The 22,880-nt window shown below is 50.3% G+C and overlaps 1 long non-coding RNA gene across 7 annotated transcripts in view; it reads left to right on the plus strand.

Moving 5' to 3' along the window:
- LOC149350265 (uncharacterized) overlaps positions 1 to 17,958 on the plus strand; it is a 35,429-nt gene extending 17,471 nt beyond the window's left edge. For 3 of the 7 annotated variants that reach the window (XR_016290313.1, XR_016290311.1, XR_016290308.1), the window contains exon 5: positions 5,817 to 8,927. This is a non-coding gene — a long non-coding RNA (uncharacterized LOC149350265). Of the gene's footprint in view, positions 1 to 5,816; positions 8,928 to 16,268 lie in introns of those variants that run through there. The other 4 variants (XR_016290309.1, XR_016290312.1, XR_016290310.1 and 1 more) reach the window with 3 other exon arrangements.
- The last annotated feature ends 4,922 nt before the right edge of the window (positions 17,959 to 22,880 follow it).

Below are 22,880 nucleotides of genomic sequence, written 5' to 3' on the forward strand. Positions count from 1 at the left end.
ACACGGCGGGAAGGGACCCAGAGTAAAACAAGAGAACCAGGAGAGTAGGTGACTTCACGACGGCGACAGTCATGACGTCGTTTCTGATTGACTTGGGAGGCTGACAGCCGCTGGCGGGCGACAAGACGGGCAGCGTCGGCGCGAGCGATGGCGTCCCGAGCGTAAGGACTCGTGGAGGCGGTGGCGGGCAGCACACTGTCGAAGGGCAGCAAAGGATCGCGGCCAAAGAGAAGATAAAAAGGCGAGAAACCGGCTGTATCGTGACGCGTAGAATTGTAGGCAAAGGTAACAAATGGGAGGCTAATATCCCAGTCGCGGTGATGGTCGGAGACGTACATGGAAATCATGTTGGTGAGGGTACGGTTCAGACGTTCAGTGAGCCCGTTCGTCTGCGGATGGTAGGCCGTGGCGAATTGGTGACGGACGGAGCAGAAGCGGAGCAGTTCGGCGACCACTTTGGAAAGAAAGCAGCGGCCGCGATCGGTGAGCAGGTGACGGGGAGCACCGTGGTGGAGTATGACGTCGTGCAGGAGAAAGTCAGCGACATCAGTTGCGCAGCTGGTTGGGATCGCTCGCGTAATAGCGTAGCGCGTGGAGTAGTCCGTTGCGACCGCGATCCATTTGTTTCCCATAGCAGACACCGGAAAAGGGCCGAGCAGGTCGAGGCCGACACGGGAAAACGGGTCTTCGGGGATGGGAATCGGCTGAAGGTGTCCGGGAGGGAGAACCGAGGGCGTCTTCCGTCGTTGGCACAGCTCGCAAGCGGCCACATAACGGCGGACAGAACGGTATAGACCGGGCCAAAAGAAGCGGCGGCGCACGCTGTCGTAGGTGCGGGAGACTCCAAGATGACCGGCCGTGGGAACGTCATGAAGCTGCTCAAGGACGCTGCGGCGCAGGTGTTGCGGGACCACGAGCAAGAGGTCAGCGCCGTCAGGCCGCATATTGCGCCGGTAGAGGGCGTTCTCATGGAGCACAAACGGGGCGAGGGACGCATCACAGCGGTTGGCAGTGAGGCGGTCGATGAGGGAACGGAGCGAAGAATCCAAGCGCTGTTCGTGCGCAATGTTGCGGAAGGCCGAGATGGATAAGACGCAGGCGTCAGCCTCGCATTCGTTGGAGGAAGGCGCATCGACAGGGTAACGGGACAAGCAATCCGCGTCCTGGTGCAAGCGGCCGGACTTGTGGACGACACAAAATGTGTACTCTTGAAGGCGAAGAGCCCAGCGCCCCAGCCGGCCTGTAGGGTCTTTGAGCGAAGAAAGCCAGCATAAGGCGTGGTGATCCGTGATAACAGAGAAAGGGTGCCCAAACAAGTAAGGGCGGAATTTTGCAATAGCCCAAACCAGGGCGAGGCATTCCCGCTCGGTGATAGAATAGTTGCGCTCTGACACAGAAAGGAGACGGCTGGCGTACGCAATAACGCGAAGCTTGTTGCGTTGCCGCTGAGCAAGTAGGGCACCAATGCCATGGCCGCTCGCATCGGTCCGAAGTTCCGTAGGGGCTGAAGGATCAAAGTGAGCCAACACAGGTGGAGCAGTGAGGGCATTGATAAGGGCTCTGAAGGCGTCAGCTTGGGGGGGTCCCCAAGAGAACGGGATGTCCTTCTTGAGGAGCGTGGTAAGAGGTCGGGCTATTTCCGCAAAGTTCTGGATGAACCGGCGGAAATAGGAACATAGGCCGAGAAAGCTGCGCACATCACCGGAGGAGCGCGGCGTAGGAAATGAACGCACGGCACGGACCTTGTCGGGGTCGGGTTGGATCCCAGCAGAATCGACCAAGTGGCCAAGGACCTTGAGCTGTCGGCGGCCGAAGGTACATTTCTTCGAGTTCAGTTGAAGACCAGCGCGACGGAAGACGGCAAGGATGGCGGAAAGACGATGAAGATGGCTTTGGAATGTGGACGAAAAAACAATCACGTCATCTAAGTAGCAGAGGCATGTCGTCCACTTAAAACCGCGCAGGAGGGAGTCCATCATGCGCTCGAAGGTGGCAGGGGCATTGCACAGGCCAAAAGGCATGACTTTAAACTGGTACAGGCCGTCCGGGGTGACAAAGGCGGTTTTCTCCCGATCCCGTTCATCAACAGCGATCTGCCAGTACCCTGAGCGAAGATCGATGGAGGAAAAGTAACTGGCGCCGTGCAAGCAGTCGAGAGCGTCGTCAATTCGGGGCAAAGGGTAGACGTCTTTCTTTGTGACGGCATTCAGATGGCGGTAATCGACGCAGAATCGCCAAGTTTGATCTTTCTTTTTAACAAGCACGACAGGGGACGCCCAAGGACTACTCGAAGGCTCGATGATGTTGCGGGCCAGCATCTTGTCCACTTCTGCCTGAATAACACGGCGCTCTGCGAGGGAGACCCTATAGGGCCGTCTGTGAATAGGGCGGGCCTCGCCGGTGTCAATGCGGTGGGCGACAACAGAGGTTTGACCCAAGGGACGGTCCCCAAAGTCAAAAATATCACTGTAGGAGGACAAGAGACTGTGAAGAGCTGTAGAATCAGCAGAGGGTAGATCGGCCGCTATCATCCGGGAAATAGAATCCTCACTGGAGGGCTGCGATGTAGGGACATTAGATGCGGCAGTCGTTGGGTCAGGAGCCAGGACAGAGACTGTGCAATCGGTCAATGGGGACAGATCAGCAAGTGAAATGCCGGTCGGAAGTACCTGAGGGGACAGGCTGAAGTTGAGGACAGGGAGGCAGGTGCAGTTGTTGGTGATGTGGACAATGGTGTGGGGAAAGAGGACGTTACGGTTCAGAATCACAGCGGTGATAGGGCAGGCGACGTAGTCTCCATCAGGGACGGGAGGAGAAGGCGACATAGGGATGTAGACAGCAGCTTGTGGCGGGAGACGAGCAAACTCGGTGGATTGAAGGCGAGGTGAGCTGGTGGAGTCGTCATTGCACAGGGGCAGATCCAATCGGAGAAGGCCTGAGGAACAGTCAATAAGAGCTGAATGGGCGGTTAAAAAGTCAAGGCCAAGGATTATGTCCTGAGGGCACCTGGTCAGGACGGTGAACAGAACAGGTATATGACGTCCGGCAATGCTGACTCTCGCAGTGCACATTCCAATCACGGCAGCGGGGCTGCCATCGGCGACGCGAACCGTGGACATGGCGGCAGGCGTTAAAACTTTCTTCAGACGGCGGCGCAAAGAAGAGCTTATGACTGACACTTGGGCGCCAGTATCAATGAGGGCAAGGACCGGGACACCATCCACGAGAACATTCAAGAGATTACGTTGGGCAGCGGGGGTCAAGAGAGGATTTTCAGGCCGGGTCAATGATGCAGCGTCACCTCCGGGGGCTGCATCGGCTAGTTTTCCGAGAAGTGGCGGGAGGTCGAAGGAGAAGGGCTGCGGCGTGTGGTAGGAGAACGGGAGCGGCGGCCTAATGGGGAAGGTGAGCGGCTGGACCCAGGAGCTTGCGGAGCGGGCTCGTCACGGAGCGGATCGGGACGGGGGGTGAAGCGGCGCGGGCCGTAGTCGTTGCGGCGGTCGACGAAGGAGTAGGGGCGAGGTGGCGGGGACCAACGGCTGCGGCAGTGACGGGAGATGTGTCCGACGCGAGAGCAGGTAAAACAGATCGGCCTGTCATCAGAGGTACGCCATTCGGCAGGATTGCGATATCGGTACCGAGGCGAGAAGCTGCGACTGTAAGTGGCAGCTGCGATCACTGGAGGGTCCGGGCTGGCATGAGCGGTGTCCACGACGCGAGAAGGGACGGCCAGGTTCGCAACCTCCTGTCGAACGACGGCTTGGATGAGGGCCAAGGTGTTGTCCGGCAGTGGCAAGGAAGAAACAGCGGGCGTCATCGCCTCCAGTTCGCGGCGCACGATACGGGTTAAGTTAGCCGGGTCGGAAGGCTGCCGCAATGTTGGCAGATCTTCACAGGAGGAGCTAGCAGCAGTGTTCGGCAGCCGGTCAAAACGGTGAGAAATGCGCCGGTGTTTGGCTTGCTCGAAACGCCGGCACACCTCAAGAACAGAGGCGACCGTTGAGCAGTCTTTGCATAGAAGCAGGTTAAAGGCATCGTCGGCAATGCCTTTCAGTATGTGGCCAACTCGATCTGCCTCGGACATGTCTTTATCCACTTTACGGCACAAGGCGAGGACGTCTTGTATGTACGCTATGTAGGGCTCGGAGGAAGTTTGGGCGCGTGACGCGAGGGCTTTCTTGGCGGCGAGTTGGCGGCCGATAGGTTTTCCGAAGAGGTCGCGGAGCTTCTGTTTACAGATGTCCCATGAGGTCAAGTCCTCTTCGTGGGTTTCGAACCACACTCTCGCGGTGCCGGTCAGATAAAATATGACATTAGCGAGCATCAGCGTTGGATCCCACCTGTTGTGCGTGCTGACGCGTTCGTAAAGGGCCAGCCAGTCGTCCACATCAACGTCGTCGGTACCGCAGAACGTGCCCGGTTCGCGGTGGTGGGCGACGACGACCGCTGGCGGTGTTGACGGAGAGGGAGATGGCTCGGACTCGTTAGACATGGTGGCGAGACGGCGGCCACGGCGGAGAGCCAGCTTGAGGGCGGGGATCGAATTTAGCAACCTCCACCAAATGATACGTGGCGGCTAGAAGCAGCAATAGAAACAGCAGAGGTAATCTGCTACGCAAGGGACCGACGGCTTGAAGTAGACTCACAGCACACAAGCTCGCACCTCAGCGTCGTCTTCGTAACAAAACCACTTCGTCGTCCTCCCAGCGTCCGTAGCAATATTCATGATGTATGTATAGCTCTCTTTGTGTTGGGCTAGTGGCTGCTGTTCTACCACCGTTTTCTATAATCGACGCATCTATATATGCAATACATGTTCCTGGGCATACATCAACCAGAGGACGAGTTCTCGGCTTCTCTTTACAACAAGGTTTAGTCGGCTTGTTTGTCGTAATAGTTGTGAATTTCCATGGAGGGGAGTCAGCCATTGTACATGTTTGCACTGTCATGTATGCATTGTACAAGGATGCTATGGGCATAACATACTTTCGTTTCAGATTTCTTGTTGTCTCTCGCTGATCAGTTAGTTCTGTCAGTGTATTCAGCTGTGAAAATTCCTCGAGAATCGGGAGGGGGGGGGGGGGGGTAATAAAGCCGTGATGGTGCGTATTGCGTTCCTGTTTTTTGTTTCCAACTCTGCCCATTGTTGCCTCGTCAGTCATTGGAACTGGGTCTGGTAGTGTATCCTGGGTTGAAGCACCGATTGCACAAGACGTCGTGCCATCTCCATTCGGGGTTCCTATTCCCCTAGATGAAATGTATATAAGTGAATTGCGCAACAACTTAGACAGGACACAGAAAGAAACACATACAACAGTTCATGAGCGCAACTACCAACTGTTTAATGGGGTGAAACAACAACAGCATATATACAGAAAAGCAGCGCATGCTTAAAGGTAGAGCAGGCACACACATCACAAAGACCGCAATTTTATACAAATGAATCACGATATGAAACTTCAGCATCATAGATCTGCAACGAAGCATCACTTACGCAGCGATCAGATAGTTTTTTAACATGGAAGGCCTCTAAGACAAGCCGGGCTTTTACATTGGTACTCCTGCCTAGAATCTTTGTCATCTCAAATCTTGCATACACGTGCAGGAAGAAATGTGCCTAACAAGGTTTGAATTTTTATCATTATTGTCAACATTTTTTGCATGCTACCGTAGCCGGTCATTAACGCAACGGCCAGTTTGGCCTACATAGGAAGAGCCACAGGAAAGGGGCAAGCTGTATACCACTCCTGTGGCGCACTTAACATAGGACGTGCCAGGCCTTTTTAAAGCGAAAGCTTTACTACTTGCACTTTCAGCCTTTGCCGTGGCGCGGCGGTGCCACCACCAGCGCCTAACTCCTGCGCTCTCCGCTAGGAGCGCAACAGGTGCTTTGTGACGTCACGCCGAAGAGAAGGGCAACCGACTCGCGCCGTCGCAAGCCGCGGCGGTGCCACCACGGCGTGGGCTCCGCGATCAAACCGCGCTTTTGAGCAACGGCGCGCGCCGCCGCCGGAGCAGATCGCGGCGGCCACGACCACGGGGCAGTTCCAATTGAAAGGAAAGCTGGTCAAACATATGTCGGTGAAGCGGACGCAGTTTCCACTAATACCTGCCAGTGCAATGACCATACACAAGTCGCAAGGTGGAACCTTCGATGCAGTCCTCTACGAGTATGCATCCAACCACCCCCACAAATTGGTGTATGTAGCCTTGAGTCGTGCTACGAGTTTACAAGGCTACAAACAAACAAACAAGGATGGATGCCGACAGTTCACCCATAAGGGGCCTAATCCCGACAAGTTTCTCGTGGCAGAATTTAAAAGGCTAGAAAACCATAGGTTGGTCACTGCGTTCAGTCGTTGTGAAGACTTAATCGCCAACAGTGAGGTCACGGTTGTCACAATGAACGTGAGATCCCTTGCTGCGCATCAACACGACATAGCCACAGATACACTCTTAATGTCAGCTCATGTGCTAGTATTCACTGAGACAGGGTGCTCTGGGGATACTCCCATCTGCATACCTGAGTTCAACTTTGTCGGGGGGCTAGGCGCGATAACCAAAGTAGAAACGCAGGGGTATGCATATACGTAAGGCAACCCTTGGAAGCAACCGTAGTGACACCCCCAGTGCCTACCGAAGATGGGGAAGCAGTGTGTGTTGAATTGAATGCTTTGGACTTAGTTGTGGCTGGTGTCTACATCTCACCGCAAACAGGAGACGGTGCTGTACTCAAAACCCTCGCAACGGCCTGCCGAAGCGCACCGATAAAAGAATGCTCATATGCTCTGGTGATTTCAACAAGGACCCAAGAAGAGACCCCAAATTCATCGAGGCCTTGGACGAAAAATACTACCTCCAGCTATGCCCTCAGCAGCCAAGATCAACTACTCAATGGGGGAGCAGTTTGGACTTGGTCGCCTACAGAAACGCAGACCGGTATTCAATAAGAGAGGTACAAGTGAAGAGTCACTTCTTCACGGACCACCGAAGTGTGTTTATTGGCTTGAATAAAACCGATTAACCACAGTAACAATGTGTCTTCTTGTGTCACTAGTGTGTACCTTGGATTTACCAGGACACTTACCATGAGTGCCAAGCATGCCGTTGTAGCCAGTGCAGGAACAGCAGTTCTACAATCTGCATTAACATCACCAGCAACCAAGTATATTCTCACAGCCGCAGCGATTATAGTTTCACTACTAGTTGTACATAGAATAGCCAAGTGATCACCACAGCAGCACCAAGGTATACAACAAGTTTCACACAGCACCACAACAGTACGACTATCATGTGAGCGAGAGCGTAGCCATGGGTATTGCTTTCGCGATTTCCCGGCTTAACCAAGTTGAGCCACAGCCATTTTTTTGCAACCCCTTTCACAAACGCCAGAAATGCGGCAGCAAAGCTTTGATAGCTTGTTGGGGGCTGAGAACACCAAGGTACATGATGTCTACCGGCCACTTTCTTCAGGTTATGAGACACCTGGTGCACATAGGGGACCACAACCGGCTTTGAAGCCGAGTAGTCAGGTCTTTTTTGGGCGCCTTTTTGTTTCTGCAGGAGGGTTTCAGCGACGGCAGATATGACCGGACCAGGGAAGCCTACCGCCAAGAGGCGGGAAACCTGATAGTCGAGACTTTCCTGCATGCTATGAGGGCACGACTTGTGAAGCGCCGACTCCAAACAGAAAGACGCAATGGCTCTTTTTACAACCTTGGAGTGTGAGGAGTCGTATCTCAGTAGCTCCTTGTTAGCACGGGGGGAATACATATGGCAAACGTGGCTGCCACGGAACATAAGTTTGAGGTCCAAAAAACGTAACTCATGATTATCTGGGAGTTCATGTGTAAAAACCAACCCTCGTCCTAATTGATTAAAAGCAGTTAAAATCTGTGAAACAATCTGGTGAAGGGATGTAAAGGTCCCAGACTTTAAAAGGATTAAAAAATCGTCAACATACCTGAAAACTTTTAAAACCGGGCCGTCACTTAGGGTTAGTTGCAATGAGTGGTCAATATAAGATAAAAAGATGTCGCATAAAATGGGTGCAACACATGAACCTATGCAAATGCCTTTGCGCTGCAGATAAAACTGGTTGTCATGAAAGATAAAGGTAACATGCAGGTAATACCCTAAAAGCTTTAAAAAAATTATCTGTAGAGATGCCGGCTATGTTCTGGAATGCCACCTCCCCCGAGCTTTCGATACAATCTCTAACAGAGGCCAACAAGTCAGCATGTGGGACAGAATAAAACAAATCTTGAATATCTACAGAGAAGGCAGAACCTATCTGATCGCTATTTTGCAGAAACTCGGCAACATCAGATGACTTTTTTTTACCATGAACGGATCGTTAATGGAAAGGCATTTAAGCTTAGCAAGAAGGAATCGGCCGACTTGGTGTTGCCAGGATCCCTTCTCACTTACAATAGTCCTAAACGGAAGATCAGGTTTGTGCGTTTTTGCTGTAAAAAATACTGACAAAGAATTCTTAGAACTGGCATCGATTGCATTTGCTAAAGACATCAGTTGAAAGCTCTTACAAAAGTCAATAAATTTGGTTTTTACTCTCACTTCGCTTTTTCTAATGGGTGCAAAGTTTTTGCGAACCGCCTCGAGCGCTTTTTCTTGATAGAAGTCATTAGGTAAAACTACAAATCTGCCATCTTTGTCGGATTGCAGTAAGCGCAAATCATGACTTTTGAAATGGTGCACAACAGAATTAACGTCCAAACGGCCCTTCTTACAAGTACGATAACTAGCACACCTTTTTAGGCTGTCCACACCTTCTAGGAGGCACCGTTCCTTGTCCTCATCGTTGGTCTTTGAGGTGATATTCCTGTTTATGGTGAGGAGCTCATGCGCAGGTACCTGGGGTTGGATGCCAAACTTGGGACCTTTTTCCAGGACGGAAGAACAGGAAGATCGCCTCAAAGACCAACGATGAGGACAAGCAACGGTGCCTCCTAGAAGGTGTGGACAGCCTAAAAAGGTGTGCTAGTTATCGTACTTGTAAGAAGGGCCGTTTGGACGTTAATTCTGTTGTGCGCCATTTCAAAAGTCATGATTCGCGCTTACTGCAATTCGACAAAGATGGCAGATTTGTAGTTTCACCTAATGACTTCTATAAAAAAAAAAAGCACTCGAGGCGGTTCGCAAAAACTTTGCACCTATGGGAAAAAGCGAAGTGAGAGTAAAAACCAACTTTATTGACTTTTGTAAGAGCTTTCAACTGATGTCTTTAGTAAATGCAATCGATGCCAGTTCTAAGAATTCTTTGTCAGTATTTATTACAGCAAAAACGCACAAACCTGATCTTCCGTTTAGGACTATTGTAAGTGAGAAGGGATCCTGGCATCACCAAGTCGGCCGATTCCTTCTTGCTAAGCTTAAATGCCTTTCCATTAACGATCCGTTCATGGTAAAAAAAGTCATCTGATGTTGCCGAGTTTCTGCAAAATAGCGATCAGATAGGTTCTGCCTTCTCTGTAGATATTCAAGATTTGTTTTATTCTGTCCCACATGCTGACTTGTTGGCCTCTGTTAGAGATTGTATCGAAAGCTCGGGGGAGGTGGCATTCCAGAACATAGCCGGCATCTCTACATACAATTTTTTAAAGCTTTTAGAGTATTACCTGCATGTTACCTTTATCTTTCATGACAACCAGTTTTATCTGCAGAGCAAAGGCATTTGCATAGGTCCATGTGTAGCACCCATTTCATGCGACATCTTTTTATCTTATATTGACCACTCATTGCAACTAACCCTAGGTGACGGCCCGGTTTTAAAAGTTTTTATATATGTTGACGATTTTTTAATCCTTTTAAAGTCTGGGACCTTTACATCCCTTGACCAGGTTGTTTCACAGATTTTAACTGCTTTTAATCAATTAGTACGAGGGTTGGTTTTTAACATGAACTCCCAGATAATCATGAGTTACGTTTTTTGGACCTCCAACTTATGTTCCGTGGCAGCCACGTTTGCCATATGTATTCCCCCCGTGCTAACAAGGAGCTACTGAGATACGACTCCTCACACTCCAAGGTTGTAAAAAGAGCCATTGCGTCTTTCTGTTTGGAGTCGGCGCTTCACAAGTCGTGCCCTCATAGCATGCAGGAAAGTCTCGACTATCAGGTTTCCCGCCTCTTGGCGGTAGGCTTCCCTGGTCAAGTCATATCTGCCGTCGCTGAAACCCTCCTGCAGAAACAAAAAGGCGCCCAAAAAAGACCTGACTACTCGGCTTCAAAGCCGGTTGTGGTCCCCTATGTGCACCAGGTGTCTCATAACCTGAAGAAAGTGGCCGGTAGACATCATGTACCTTGGTGTTCTCAGCCCCCAACAAGCTATCAAAGCTTTGCTGCCGCATTTCTGGCGTTTGTGAAAGGGGTTGCAAAAAAAGGCATGGCACGTCCTATGTTAAGTGCGCCACAGGAGTGGTATACAGCTTGCCCCTTTCTTGTGGCTCTTCCTATGTAGGCCAAACTGGCCGTTGCGTTAATGACCGGCGACGGTAGCATGCAAGAAATGTTGACAATAATGATAAAAATTCAAACCTTGTTAGGCACATTTTTCCCTGCACGTGTAGGGCAAGATTTGAGATGACTAAGGTTCTAGGCAGGAGTACCAATGTAAAAGCCCGGCTTGTCTTAGAGGCCTTCCATGTTAAAAAACTATCTGATCGCTGCGTAAGTGATGCTTCGTTGCAGATCTATGATGCTGAAGTTTCATATCGTGATTCGTTTGTATAAAATTGCGGTCTTTGTGATGTGTGTGCCTGCTCTACCTTTACGCATGCGCTGCTTTTCTGTATATATGCTGTTGTTGTTTCACCCCATTAAACAGTTGGTAGTTTCGCTCGTGAACTGTTGTATGTGTTTCTTTCTGTGTCCTTTCTAAGTTGTTACGCAATTCACTTATATACTATGCAGAACCAACTAGCCCGACAATACACTCTTCTGAACTGTAGATGAAATGTGTTTGATCTAGTTCGAGGAAGTCACTGCTGCTTATTGTAGCGAGAGCTACATTACCTGCAGTCTTGTCGTTTCGCTGTGGGCCGTCAGCGCTACTTGAGCGCATGTGCGAGGAGCCGAGTGACGTCACAGCTGTGCAGCTGGTGCGCCGCTCGCCTCTGACCTAGAGGTGATGGTGATGCTTTGGTGGGAAAAAAAAATTGCGAGGACACTTGGCAACTAAAGTGTTGAGAGGTGAAAGCCGAGGACACTATGCCGTGACGACTTCTGGTGGATGTGACGTCCCACCGTTCCCGTGGCTATATCGATACCTAAATTATACATCTTTCGGGGATCTTCAGTGTTAATTGCGCTTAATTACACATTTTTCCATATAATTTGACACAAAACCGACGTTTTTCCGAACATTCTGTGACAATTTTCACTATGCCATGACGACTTCCGGTGGATGTGACCTCACACCTTTCCCGTGGCTATATCGACGTCCACACTATTTCGACACAGTTTTGACACTTTTGCCTGTAGTTAATTATCTAATTAATCTACAGTCATGAAACTTGGCTTCTAGTTTCATTTTTTTCTCTATCTGAAGCAACCATTCGTTTTTCCTGTCTTTTTTAGTTCCCAAGTTAACATGAGTTAAATGCTGCCAAAGGTGTGACACCCTCTGTTAACGGACGACAGTATGAGCCATTAAAACACACTGTCATGGCGGCCAAGGAGAGCGAGGCTGACGCTGTGTGGCGTATGAGACGGGAGAAACTCGAGTCGTCGAAGCCATGACTATAAGCAAAACAACTAGACATAACCAGGGATATACCGTACCTCTCGCTAGGTATATCCTAGCATAACTGAGCTAAGCCACCGCCAATTTTTTTCATCCTGTGGAGCCATTGTGTTTCTTTGTCAGACTGATGAACGTCTTGGCCAAGGACTCTCAACTCATCTGCGTCTTATAATGACCGATTTTAAATTGTTAGTGGGACTCTTTTAGTTTCCAATTACTTTCTTCCATTATTTTTTGCGACATGAATGTAGCTGGACTTTTGTGGTGACAGTTCGAGGGCTGCATCCTGGACATACTCATCTAGTGTATTTAAGGCCTCTTGCAGGTAGAAATTCTGTGTCTCAAGTTGTTTATGAGTAGTCCAAATCGTGGCATCGTCTGAGTATATAATGAACTGCACCTCTGGTATTGAAGAAGCGTAGCTTGTTGGGCCAGTTGTTGCATGTTACAAAGGAATAGAAAAACCAGCAAAACAGGAAGGTTCATACGGCAAAGAAATACACATGGACAGTGCTGGAACACAACTGAATATTTTATTTCCTGAAAGTCTCGAGCAGAGCAGGGCGTACATGCGCATAAGCAGACTCATGCCTACATAGGAAAAGATAAAAATCAAATTATCGGTTGAAGAAGTTTTCTTGCACGTGAAAACTATGTTCCACTCATATACTGAAACTCTCTAGATGAAAATTTTATCGAAGTGTCGCTGACGCAATCAAAGCCTAACTTCTTAATTTTAAATGCTTCCAATATTTCCCGCTCTATCTGCGTCTATCTAATATCTCCCGCTCTACACATGGATCCAGCACTGTCCATGTGTATTTCTTCGCCGTGTGAACGCGCCCTGCTTTGCTGGTTTTTCTATTCCTTTGCACCTCTAGTATTTCAGCTAATTTTCACACCAGTGGCATGAGTGCGATACTATATAGCAAAGGTGCTAAAACTGAACCTCTGTTTGAGGTGCAACACACCTCTGTTTGAGGTGTAATTGCCGATTTTTTTTTTCCGTTTGCCCGGACAGGAAACATCCTCTCCTTAAGCAGTTCATGTACTGCTTTTATGACCTGTAGGGGAATGCGCATACGTTTCATGCTGTCAAGGTTCTTAGCATGTAACACGTTGTCGTATGCCTTTGCCACGTCGATAGCCACCCTAGTGCTTATAAGGTGGCTATGAGGTGACACATGTATGACCTCTTCAGCCAGTATAGCCAACCCACTTTCTGAGCCGAGGCTTGTACGGAACCCAATTCCCTTAGCATGATATTTTTGATCATTTTCCAACCATCACTATAGGCGCGTGGCAATAATCTTTTCATAAATCTTCCGAAATGTGGGCATTAGCAAGGTAGGCCACAAGGCTTGTAGGCTTATGGGAGGTTTCCCAGCCTTTGATATTGGGACCATCGCTGAGTGTTTCCAGTCAAGTGGAATTTCACATCCTTGCCATACCTCATTTATTATGTCCAAAAGGCTGTCAATTGTGTCTCCTTCTAAGTTCTTGATGACCTCATAAGGAACATTGTCATATCCAGGCTCAGTTTTGCCACTCGCTTCTTCGATAGTAGCCAGTAACTCTAATTTGGTAAATGGTGATGTTATCCCCATTTTGTCAACCGCATTCTTTGTCGGTGGATGAGCCAGTTACTGTACATGATTTTGGAAGAAAAGGATTGAAGCCTGATCTGCAAACTCCACTGGCGCTAAGCTGTAATGCGAGTCTAATACTCTCTGCATTCTCTTTAATATGCCGCCCCTTTTCCATACCACTGAAAGTCCTCCAGAGGGACCTGTTGGTCGTTCCTTAGCCCAAACGACTGCACCAGTGGTTCCACCTTTTATGAGTTAGCTGCTTTTCATGATGGCATGCCTGTGCCATCACTTGGTTCACCTCAAATTTTCTTCGCACATCTTCAGGATGCTGAGCAGCTTGTATCTCCGCCTGATATCGGCGGACCCAAAGTTGTAGAAGGTGAAGGTTGGGAGTTGGCTGATCTTCGTTCGCTGTCGTTATAATGGTATGGTCCTTGTGAACTGCCGCCGAGGTGGCTGATTAGTTATGATGCTTGGCTGCTGACCCGAAAGACGCGAGTTCGGTCCCAGCCGCGCCGGTTGGATTTTGAGGGAGGCAAAATGCTAGAGGCTCATGTACTGTGTGATATCAGTGCATGTTTAAGAACCCCAGGTGGTCAAAATTTCCGGAGCCCTTCAGTGTGGTGTCGCTCATGGCCTGAGTCACTTTGGGATGTTAAACCTCCTAAACAAACTTAACCAATCCTTGTGAACTGTTTGAAGGGTGGGCACAAGAATATTTGGGCTAACTGCATGAGTTCTTGTATCCTGCCGTATGCCATCCCAATGTCTCAAATTGAAACCTATGTTCTGGGGGCACGGTCACTTACTACCCCACGGATCTAATTCTGCATGCCATTGTAGTGCACTGGGGCCCTTCCTCCATGCCAGATCTGCTGAGTGTGTTCATGTTGCAGGCATTGTTGCGACCCCTGGGTGATTTAGCAGTGTAAACTCCATTTCTGTGAGGGCAGTGTGAACTTGATCAACACTTTTGTAATCATGATCATATCCTGAAAAAGTGTGCAGAGCGTTAAAATCTCTTTCGGTTAGTATTGGGGTTCCAGGATATGAATGACAAATATGTTTAACCCATCCAAGATTAATTACTGTGTTTCTGGAACGAGCATACACGGACACTAGTATAAGGGGCATTTTGCATTGGCGCATAAGTACCGCAACTACTTCCGGCTGAGTGTTGCACCACTTACTTAAGTTAAGTGGTGTTTGAGAAATGTTGGCCCTGTATGGATGGCAGCTTTTCGTGGACTTTACATCTCTGCTCTTGCTCTTTTATCAGGGGTGGAAGGGCACTGGTACCTTATATATCCTGTGATGGGACACAACCGATTATGTTCCTGTAACAAGAACGCCCCTGAATGCGGCTTGCCATATAATAGTTTTGTCTTACTTTCCCCAGCCTTGCTTGAGAGCCCTCTGCAGTTCCACTGTGTAATCTGTCGCCGATTTTTTCGGCTATTTTTATCCATGATGTGTACTGCTGTGAATGAGTTGTGTCAGTTACAGAAAAGTGTCTAGTACCACCTCTCATATTGGTGTGCTGGCGGCAGGTTTCCATTTCCACTGACCTTGCTGACTTACTGCCTGCAGGTGTCTCTCTATTTTTCTGAACTTTCCTTGTGTGGTTTAGCAAAATGTGCTTTCTTCTGGTGCAGCTATGCAAGTTGTGCTGCCAGCATTGCAATTTCCTTGTCTATTGCATACTGCTGGCGAGTACAATCTCCAAGTTCCGGAAAATCATCGGCAGTTAATTCCGGCGTCCTGCGTTTTGTGCGTTGCCCAGTCTTCAGCACTGAAGCAAAAGATATCGTGTTCTGCGGATCCTCCGTGACACGCTCTTCTTCTTCAGTCGCATCATCAAACAGGTCTTGTGACAGAGCAGCAAATCTGTTCTTAGCCACTAACAGTGCACATTGTTTCTGTTGCCCTGCCCTTGCTAACTTGAGCTTTCACTTTTTCCTCGGACACTGAGAGGAAGTGATGTCATGATCATTAGATTTGCGTAGGCCGCATTTAAATTTCGTCTCACCCAATTCTGTCACGCAGTCTGAGTTAACTCTATGTGGACAAAATTTTTTGCAAATGCCCTTCTCTGTAGCACCTGTAGCAGTGCACTGGTCTAGATTTGTATGTTTTGGGGCGCACTATGTAGCCCAACATTGCGGTAGAATTTTCTTGTCCTTGTAATGTGACCAGAAAAGCGCCCCTGTTTCTCATATAACGTGTGGCCAGCACAGTAGGTGTTTCTGATATGAGTTCTCTTGCCATCATCTCCGGGGAATCATGTAGGCCTAGGTCATAGACGGCACATGGCTGAGTATTTGAACCTGATGCGAAGTAAGTCTGTACTGAAAGATATTCCTCGGATGTGACTGGAATCTGTGTTATTGTGCACATTTTTCATGCATCCTGAAGTGTGGGTAAATGCACTGTAACTTTGTTAGACGTCCTGTGGCCTGTGGCTTACAAATCCCTGGTAACCTGTGGTACCAAGTGCTGCGTCGATCACTCTCTGTACAGTTTTGGTAGGTATCTTCTTAATGTCAAACTGTACTGTTGGTCTGATGTGCACTCTGAAGGAATGCTACAAGGCTGGTGTTGTACAAGCAGAAACTGGCTTATCAGGGGCTGCCCTTACCTTCTTTGCCGGTGGTGCATTAACTGGCAGCCCTGGCAGTTTGACCAGCTGGGGTGTCTGTTGCGAGGTGTCACTAGTGAAGTGACTTCTTGTTGCACCTCCATAGCCTTCAGTGTATTTCTGGGCTCGTGTAGCTGCCTGAGTGCTCTCCTTGTATTTGAACGGACGTCCACGCTGCTCTGTGACCAGGTGCTCGCTCCAGGTGTTGGCTTGGTATCTCAAACGGCAGCAGTCTTGTAAAGGCCCGTTCCGGTACTTGCTGTTGTACTTGCAGAGGGAGGTGGCAGTGACGACCCGAGGGTCCAGTGGCGTCCCCATGCTAGACACCTCATCTGCAGTGAGGCTGAGCGCAGCACCAGTAGGCATAGCAGCGAAGCCGCGTTGGCATTTGGCAACTCCTACCTGGAGGGCTGCGTCCTTCGCTGTCTTCTTGCCACGCACGGCTTGCTTGGTCTTTATACTTTTTTCAGGAGTTTGATGGCCGCTCTGTGGGCTCGGGCTACTGAAGAGACTTGAAATCTTGCTGGACACAATGTAGCCGTGGTGCACAGCAACACGTCTTCTCGTACTTGTAGTAGTTCCTCTGTAGTTTTTTTCGGGCCTCTAGAATTTCTCCTCCATCGAATTTCGATAGAGGCGAAATTCTAGAGGCCCGTGTGCTGTACGATGTCAGAACACGTTAAAGGACCTCAGGTGGTCGAAATTTCAGGAGTCCTTCACTACAGCATCTCTCATAGCTCGAGTCGCTTTGGGGCGTTAAACCCCAATAAGCCAACCAAACTAAACCTTGTGCATGAATGAAACTTCGAGGAGCAGTTCATCGAACGGGACTACACAATTTGCACTAAATGTAAGGCTTTCAGCCTATCAGAATAATTTTCTACGTAACATGCCATATAGAGCATACTATTAAGATCGACGTCAGCGGGTCTCGTTTGAAGCCAGCCAGCACACCTGTTTCTACTGTATAGATATGGCTGCGAGCAACTTCAGCGTGATTACTTTCGGGCCTGCCGCCATGGACCGCACGCACGGAGAGGACCCAGGTGACAGCTGACTTCAATTACGGAGTTTGCCCTGTCGGAGTACAGGACCAAAACGAAGGGACTGAGTTTAAGCAAAACCAGGCCCCCTTTCCGAAGTGCCTGCACGTGTAGAACGCCGCCGCCGCCTCGGGGAGACGAACGTTATCTTCCCCATTTGCCGTGGCCATGCCGGGGAACAAAGGGCCTCGTTTCCTGTGGCTCTTTGGCGTGCCAAGCACCGCGACAAGCCGGCGAGCATCATCTCCGACCTTCGCGAACTTCTCCAAGCACGGGGAATCACTTTCGGCCTTTTCGTGACCTCGCTTTCCGGCCTCGAGCGGCGGGTGTCATTTGATGATCAACAGATGTCGGTGACCCGCAGAAACCTTCGGCTGGCCGGAGGCCATCACCTACCGCAGTCGACGCTACCTCGACGACAACCTTCTTTCCCTCGGACTGAACACGTGAGGAGGCGTGACCATATGTGCGGTGGTGTGTTTGTGCGCACAAGTTTGTGTTGTTTGTGATCTAGGCCCCTCCCACCCCGGCGTGGGCGTCCTCAACCTAGGGACTTTGGGGAACGAGAAGGCTATAAATGTCGACAACGAATGCGGCAGATCAGCCTCACTTCGCCTCACTTGAGCCTCACTTCAGTCTCTTATGCTTGTACCCAACAAACACAAAACCTCCTCAGAAACTCCAAAAAAGGATGGAATGTCCCAGTCCCAGTACAGCATTTATAAAACGTTTCCAGACCATAGAGGCAAGACATAGAAACACAAGAAAAAAGGCAGTGCTCCCACTAAAGGCCTAGAAACGTTCTTTCGAGAGTTTTAAGCAGCAACAAAAAAGAATTAATGCATTTTGGTCCCAGAAAGGTAACTGGGTATAACGTTTTGGGACCAATGGTTTTCAACAAGAAATAAAAATTGACAGCTCGCTCTCTTTTCTCTCTCCCTCGCGCCACAAGCTGCGAGGAGAGAAGGTTTTCCTCTTGCACTCGCCGTTTTGAGAGATGAAACAGCAGTTTCATTCGAACAGCCGAAGGAAACAGTAGACCCCGGATCTCTCTCGGCGCATGCGTTTCTCGCACGTGGGCTGTCGGCTCCATGCTGCAGGCAGGCGGCGGCGGTCTGCATTTTCATCGCGCCGCCGGCAGCGGCGGTCACCAGCTTTCAAGGGCGTCCGCAGAATTTTTTGCAGGGGGGGCCTCATTTATTGTTGGCGCCGGAGAGGGGGGGGGGGGGTATGTTCGTAGCAAAAAGGCACTATTTGCGGAGTACATTTATTTATTTATATATAAATAAAAAATAAGTTAAATGCACACATGAAAGAAAAATTACAAACAGCAAATTAAAGCGTGGCTAGGAGAGATACATCGGAGTTTATCAACGAAGAAACAATCAAAATTAATAAAAAAATGCAAAAAGATACTGTCACTTCGTGGAGAAGAGTGCTCAGTCTTGCTGCATACGGGTTCTCGACTCACCCGGATTGATGACCACCACACAGCTCAATATGGTCACAAACACGCAGTCACTCAGTCAGTCTTCCTTGAACAGCAAATGTAGGCGCCTCGGACTTTTCTGCGCGAATTGCGTGATTACGTGGGTGATAAATTCATTTCTGTGCTTCATTACACGCTCTCGGTGCACACTCATCATACACATTGATTGGAAAAACGGTTGAACGCGTACGTTGAAAACGAAAGATGACTATATATACAACTAAAACTTATTTACAAGAAAAGTGCACGCTCGCAGCTTCATACACCTCGCTCCATCTTGCTCGCGCATCCGCACAGTCGAGCAACCGCACACACACTGCTCGCCGCTCGTCGTTTTCTCGTCCGCTGTCTTGATTGTTCTCAGCTTCGTTGACAACCGGCCACTAAAAATACCGAAGCACAAACACAGAGGCGCGCACACATGCAAGGGCCTACTTGCCGCAGTATCCCCGAATACGCACTGTTGGAGTTGAGGGTTCAGGACAGGAGTGCCGCTGAGCGAAGAGGTAGATGGCGAAAGGAGAATAGGTTTATTTACATTTTACATTGGTGGTTAGAAGTGAGACGATTCTGCCGCATCCGTTGTCGAGTTTTATATCCTTCTTGTTCCCTAAAGTCCCTAGGTTGAGGACGCCCTTGCTGGAGTGGGAGGGGCCTAGAGCTTTCACCTGTGCGCACACACACGACACTGCACTCATGGTCACGCCCCCTTCACATGTGGAGTCTGAGGGAAAGAAGGTTGTCGTCGAGGTAGCGTTGACGGCGGTAGGTGATGGCCTCCGGCCAGCCGAAGGTTTCTGCGGGTCACCGACATCTGTTGATCATCAAATGCCACCCGCCGCTCGAGGCCAGACGCGAGGTCACGAAAACGCCGAAAGTGGTTCCTCGTGCTTGGGTCGGAGATGAGGCCCGCCAGCTTGTCGCGGTGCTTGGGCACGCCAAAGAGCAACCGGAGACGAGGCCCTTTGTTCCCTGGCACGGTCACGGCAAATGGGGAAGATAACGTTCGTCTCCCCGAGGCGGCGGCGGCGTTCTACACGTGCAGGCACTTTGTGAAGGGGGTCTGGTTTTGTTCCTGCACTCCAACCGGGCAAACTCCGTAATTGAAGTCAGCTGGCACCTGGGTCCTCTCGGTGCTTGTGGTCCATGGCGGCAGGCCCGAAAGCAATCACCCTCAAGTCGCTAGCAGCCATACACAGTAGAAACAGGCGTGCTGGCGGCCACCCGGCGAGACTTGTTGTCGTCGTTCCTAATAGCACTTTGGGGGTGAAAGGAACGCCTCGCGACTTCCGAGGGGAAGGGACACTCGCCACTCCGGTCGGAAAATTTGTTTTGTGTGTTTTTATGGGGTTCAGAGCCCCAAAACGACTCAGGCTATGAGGGACGGAGTAGTACAGAGTTCCGGATAATGTCGACCACCTGGGTCTCTTTACCATGCACTGACATCGCACAGTACATGGGCGCTGTTGGGATTTGAGGCCCAGCCAGAGGTGACAGGCGAGCCAGGCGAGCCAGGCAGGCGCCATCGGGCTGCCTTGACCAAAGGCGCTGGCTTCCGGAGAAGATGCAAGGAACGCTGGTGTGGGGGCGCCTCTGGAGACTGCGTCGCCGTGAACAAAAGCAACTGCTAATCCCCTTTGCCGAAGATTCTGAAAGCGGCGCTTCTACCGAACTGCGCTCTCCCGTGGATCGGAGGAGACAGCGAGCGGCGGCGGCGCCAACTCATCGCCTGCTTGCCCTTGAGCAGCCCGACAAAGCGGGGGTGGACACGGCTGATTTGTCCCTCCCTCCTGAAGAATTCATCGGTGGCCGGATTGTGCACTGTCTGCCTCCGTGTGGCTATCTCTCTAGAGATCAAAGAAACAGGCACCCATCTCAAGACGCCTCGAAACACATGCTCGCCGGTGCCGCTGTATGTCTGCAACGACGCGTCCCCGGACGCGGCACTTCGCAGATGTGACCCAAAGCTGGAAGCGGGGCCGCTTTTACTCTTTTTGCTGAGCGCACCGCCGCCCCTGGTGTGCGGCCATCACTCACGGTTAGAGTGAGTGATTTTCCAGGGGGGTGCAGCCGCCCCCCCTTGCCCCCCCCCCCCCTCCGGACGCCCATGCCAGCTTTCACGTCTTCTAGCGTTTTCCCAGCTTGCGCCCAACTTCAACATTATGTGGTGGTCCCTCCAGGCGTCTCCGACTCTCGGCACTCCTCGCTGCGCCGCTGTCTAGCAGAAGTGCAGTAATGGCCTCCCGTCGCTCGCCCGGCTTCCTCGCTGGACGGACGCCATTTTGCGCGCGCTTATTCGCGCTGCCCGAGACGTTCGAGCACAAGCCACAGCGCGCGGCAGTTCTTGCTCTCGTCACTGCGCCAACTGGGCTGTCGTGGACTTCGTAGCTACGGATTCACGAAAGTTTTCCCGCGCACCTCGGCGTGCCCACACCATTCCTTTTGGAACTGATGCCGCAGCGGCGCATCGCAAGTCCTTTGCGCAGCTCCACGGCCCTACTGATGCCGCTGTTCGAGGCGGCGTTCGCGGCAGCGGAGTTCGTGGGAATAGGTGACTCCTCGCACGCACCCTGCATTCCTCAGCGCCTCCGACGACTGCAGCACGTTGGTGGTGGCAGCAAGGGCGTCCGCAGAACTTTTTCCAGGGGGGTGCACCCGATGGCCGGTTATGGGGGAGGCGGCAGCTATGTAGTTGTTTTCTACTAGTGCATAAATAATATCCGTAATTCCAAGGGGGGGCAACCGCCCCCCCTTGCCCCCCCCTTCCGGACGCCCATGGGTGGCAGCGTGGCCGTCTACTACGGTCTGAGGCGGGAAGGACCTTCGGAAACCCACCACTCTCTTTCTGCGAGTGGCCATGGATTAGCCTGCTATACCTACTTCGCCACCGCGCAGCCATCCTGCCGCAGCGGTACAGTTTGTGCAGTGTTCGCGTGGTTATATTGACTCTCTCCCACTGGATTAATAGTGCCTTGATCTCGACTCCCAAGCTGTACTGTGCCGCATGCGCGGTCTGCCGCACCATGGATGCAGCGCGCCACCGCACGTACCTGAGCACGTTCACCTTCCCGCCTGGCTCCAAGCAGTCTTATCCCCGCACTTAGTCACAAGAAAATAAAACTCCCAGGATCGTTACGAGTGTGTAACGCGTATGTTTGAGCGCTCGCTGGGCTTTGAGAAGGCGCAGGACAGAAGCCTGCGTTTAATTTATGGTTTCAGCTGTTGCAGCCTTGTTATTTCATCCCTGGGTTTCCGTAGGCAACGTCGTCAAGGTATGGTGGTTTATTTTAATTAATTATTTAATTAATTTATTTATTTAAGCATACTGCAGGCCCTTTTCGCACTATTTTTTTATTTTCGCCTATTAGAACTAATATTTTTTTTCTGTTTTGATAACACGTCGCTGAAGCTGGCTCCGAGTCTCTAAGCGTGAGGGGGGTTTCAACTTGAAGAAAATTCGTGACCTGAAACTGCGTGTCTGCAGCGTACGCCCATCTCGTCTTTTCATTGTCACCCAAGTTGCTCTTTACATACGTTTGCTTTTGCGTGTGCATATCTGCTTTTGTAGCCCTTAGAATGCTCGTTTAAGGTGCATCAACTTTCAGCCTGTATTCTGTTTTACTTGCTTCATATTGCAGATTTCTCAGGGCTGGAGAAAAAAGTGGTCATCATTATATGCATGGCGCCGTAGTGTATGTACACTGTGTATTAAATGGTGCATACGTTTGCGTCTGCTATTTGTATTCATTCAGATTTGCGCCGTTGAACGTAAGTTTTGTTCGGCACGGACTTTCAATTCGGTCTGTATTGTTTTTCTTTGACTGAAACATGAATGCATTTTGATTGTGGTGGTGTATGGTGCGGTCGCCGGCATGGACGACAGGATGCAATTCGTGCTAAGAGCACAGCTAGTAAACTGAAATTACTTATGTATGGCGCTGCTATTTGCTCTTATATGGGCCAAATCGGGTGACTTTTTGAGTTCATATTTCCTTTGTGTGCAAAATGCTAGGACATTTCACGTAAACGGATAAGTGCAGAACGGCCGAGCCAGCACGCATTCAGACGAGTGGAAAGGTGGATTACACCACCTGTAAAGTAAGTATGCACCTGAAATTTGGCACATATGTGCGCTTGGATGCCTGCAGGCTGCATGAAAAAGGTTGGTTTGGTTGGTTTATGGGGTTTAACGTCCCAAAGCGACTGAGGCTATGAGAGACGCCGTAGTGGAGGGCTCCGGAAATTTCGACCACCTGGGGTTCTTTAACGTGCACTGACATCGCACAGTACACGGGCCTCTAGAATTTCTCCTCCACAGAAATTCCAGCCGCCGCGGCCGGGATCGAACCCGCGT

This window comes from Amblyomma mixtum, chromosome 3 (assembly GCF_055824585.1).
Source record: "Amblyomma mixtum isolate Tamu chromosome 3, ASM5582458v1, whole genome shotgun sequence".
NCBI lineage: Eukaryota > Metazoa > Arthropoda > Arachnida > Ixodida > Ixodidae > Amblyomma > Amblyomma mixtum.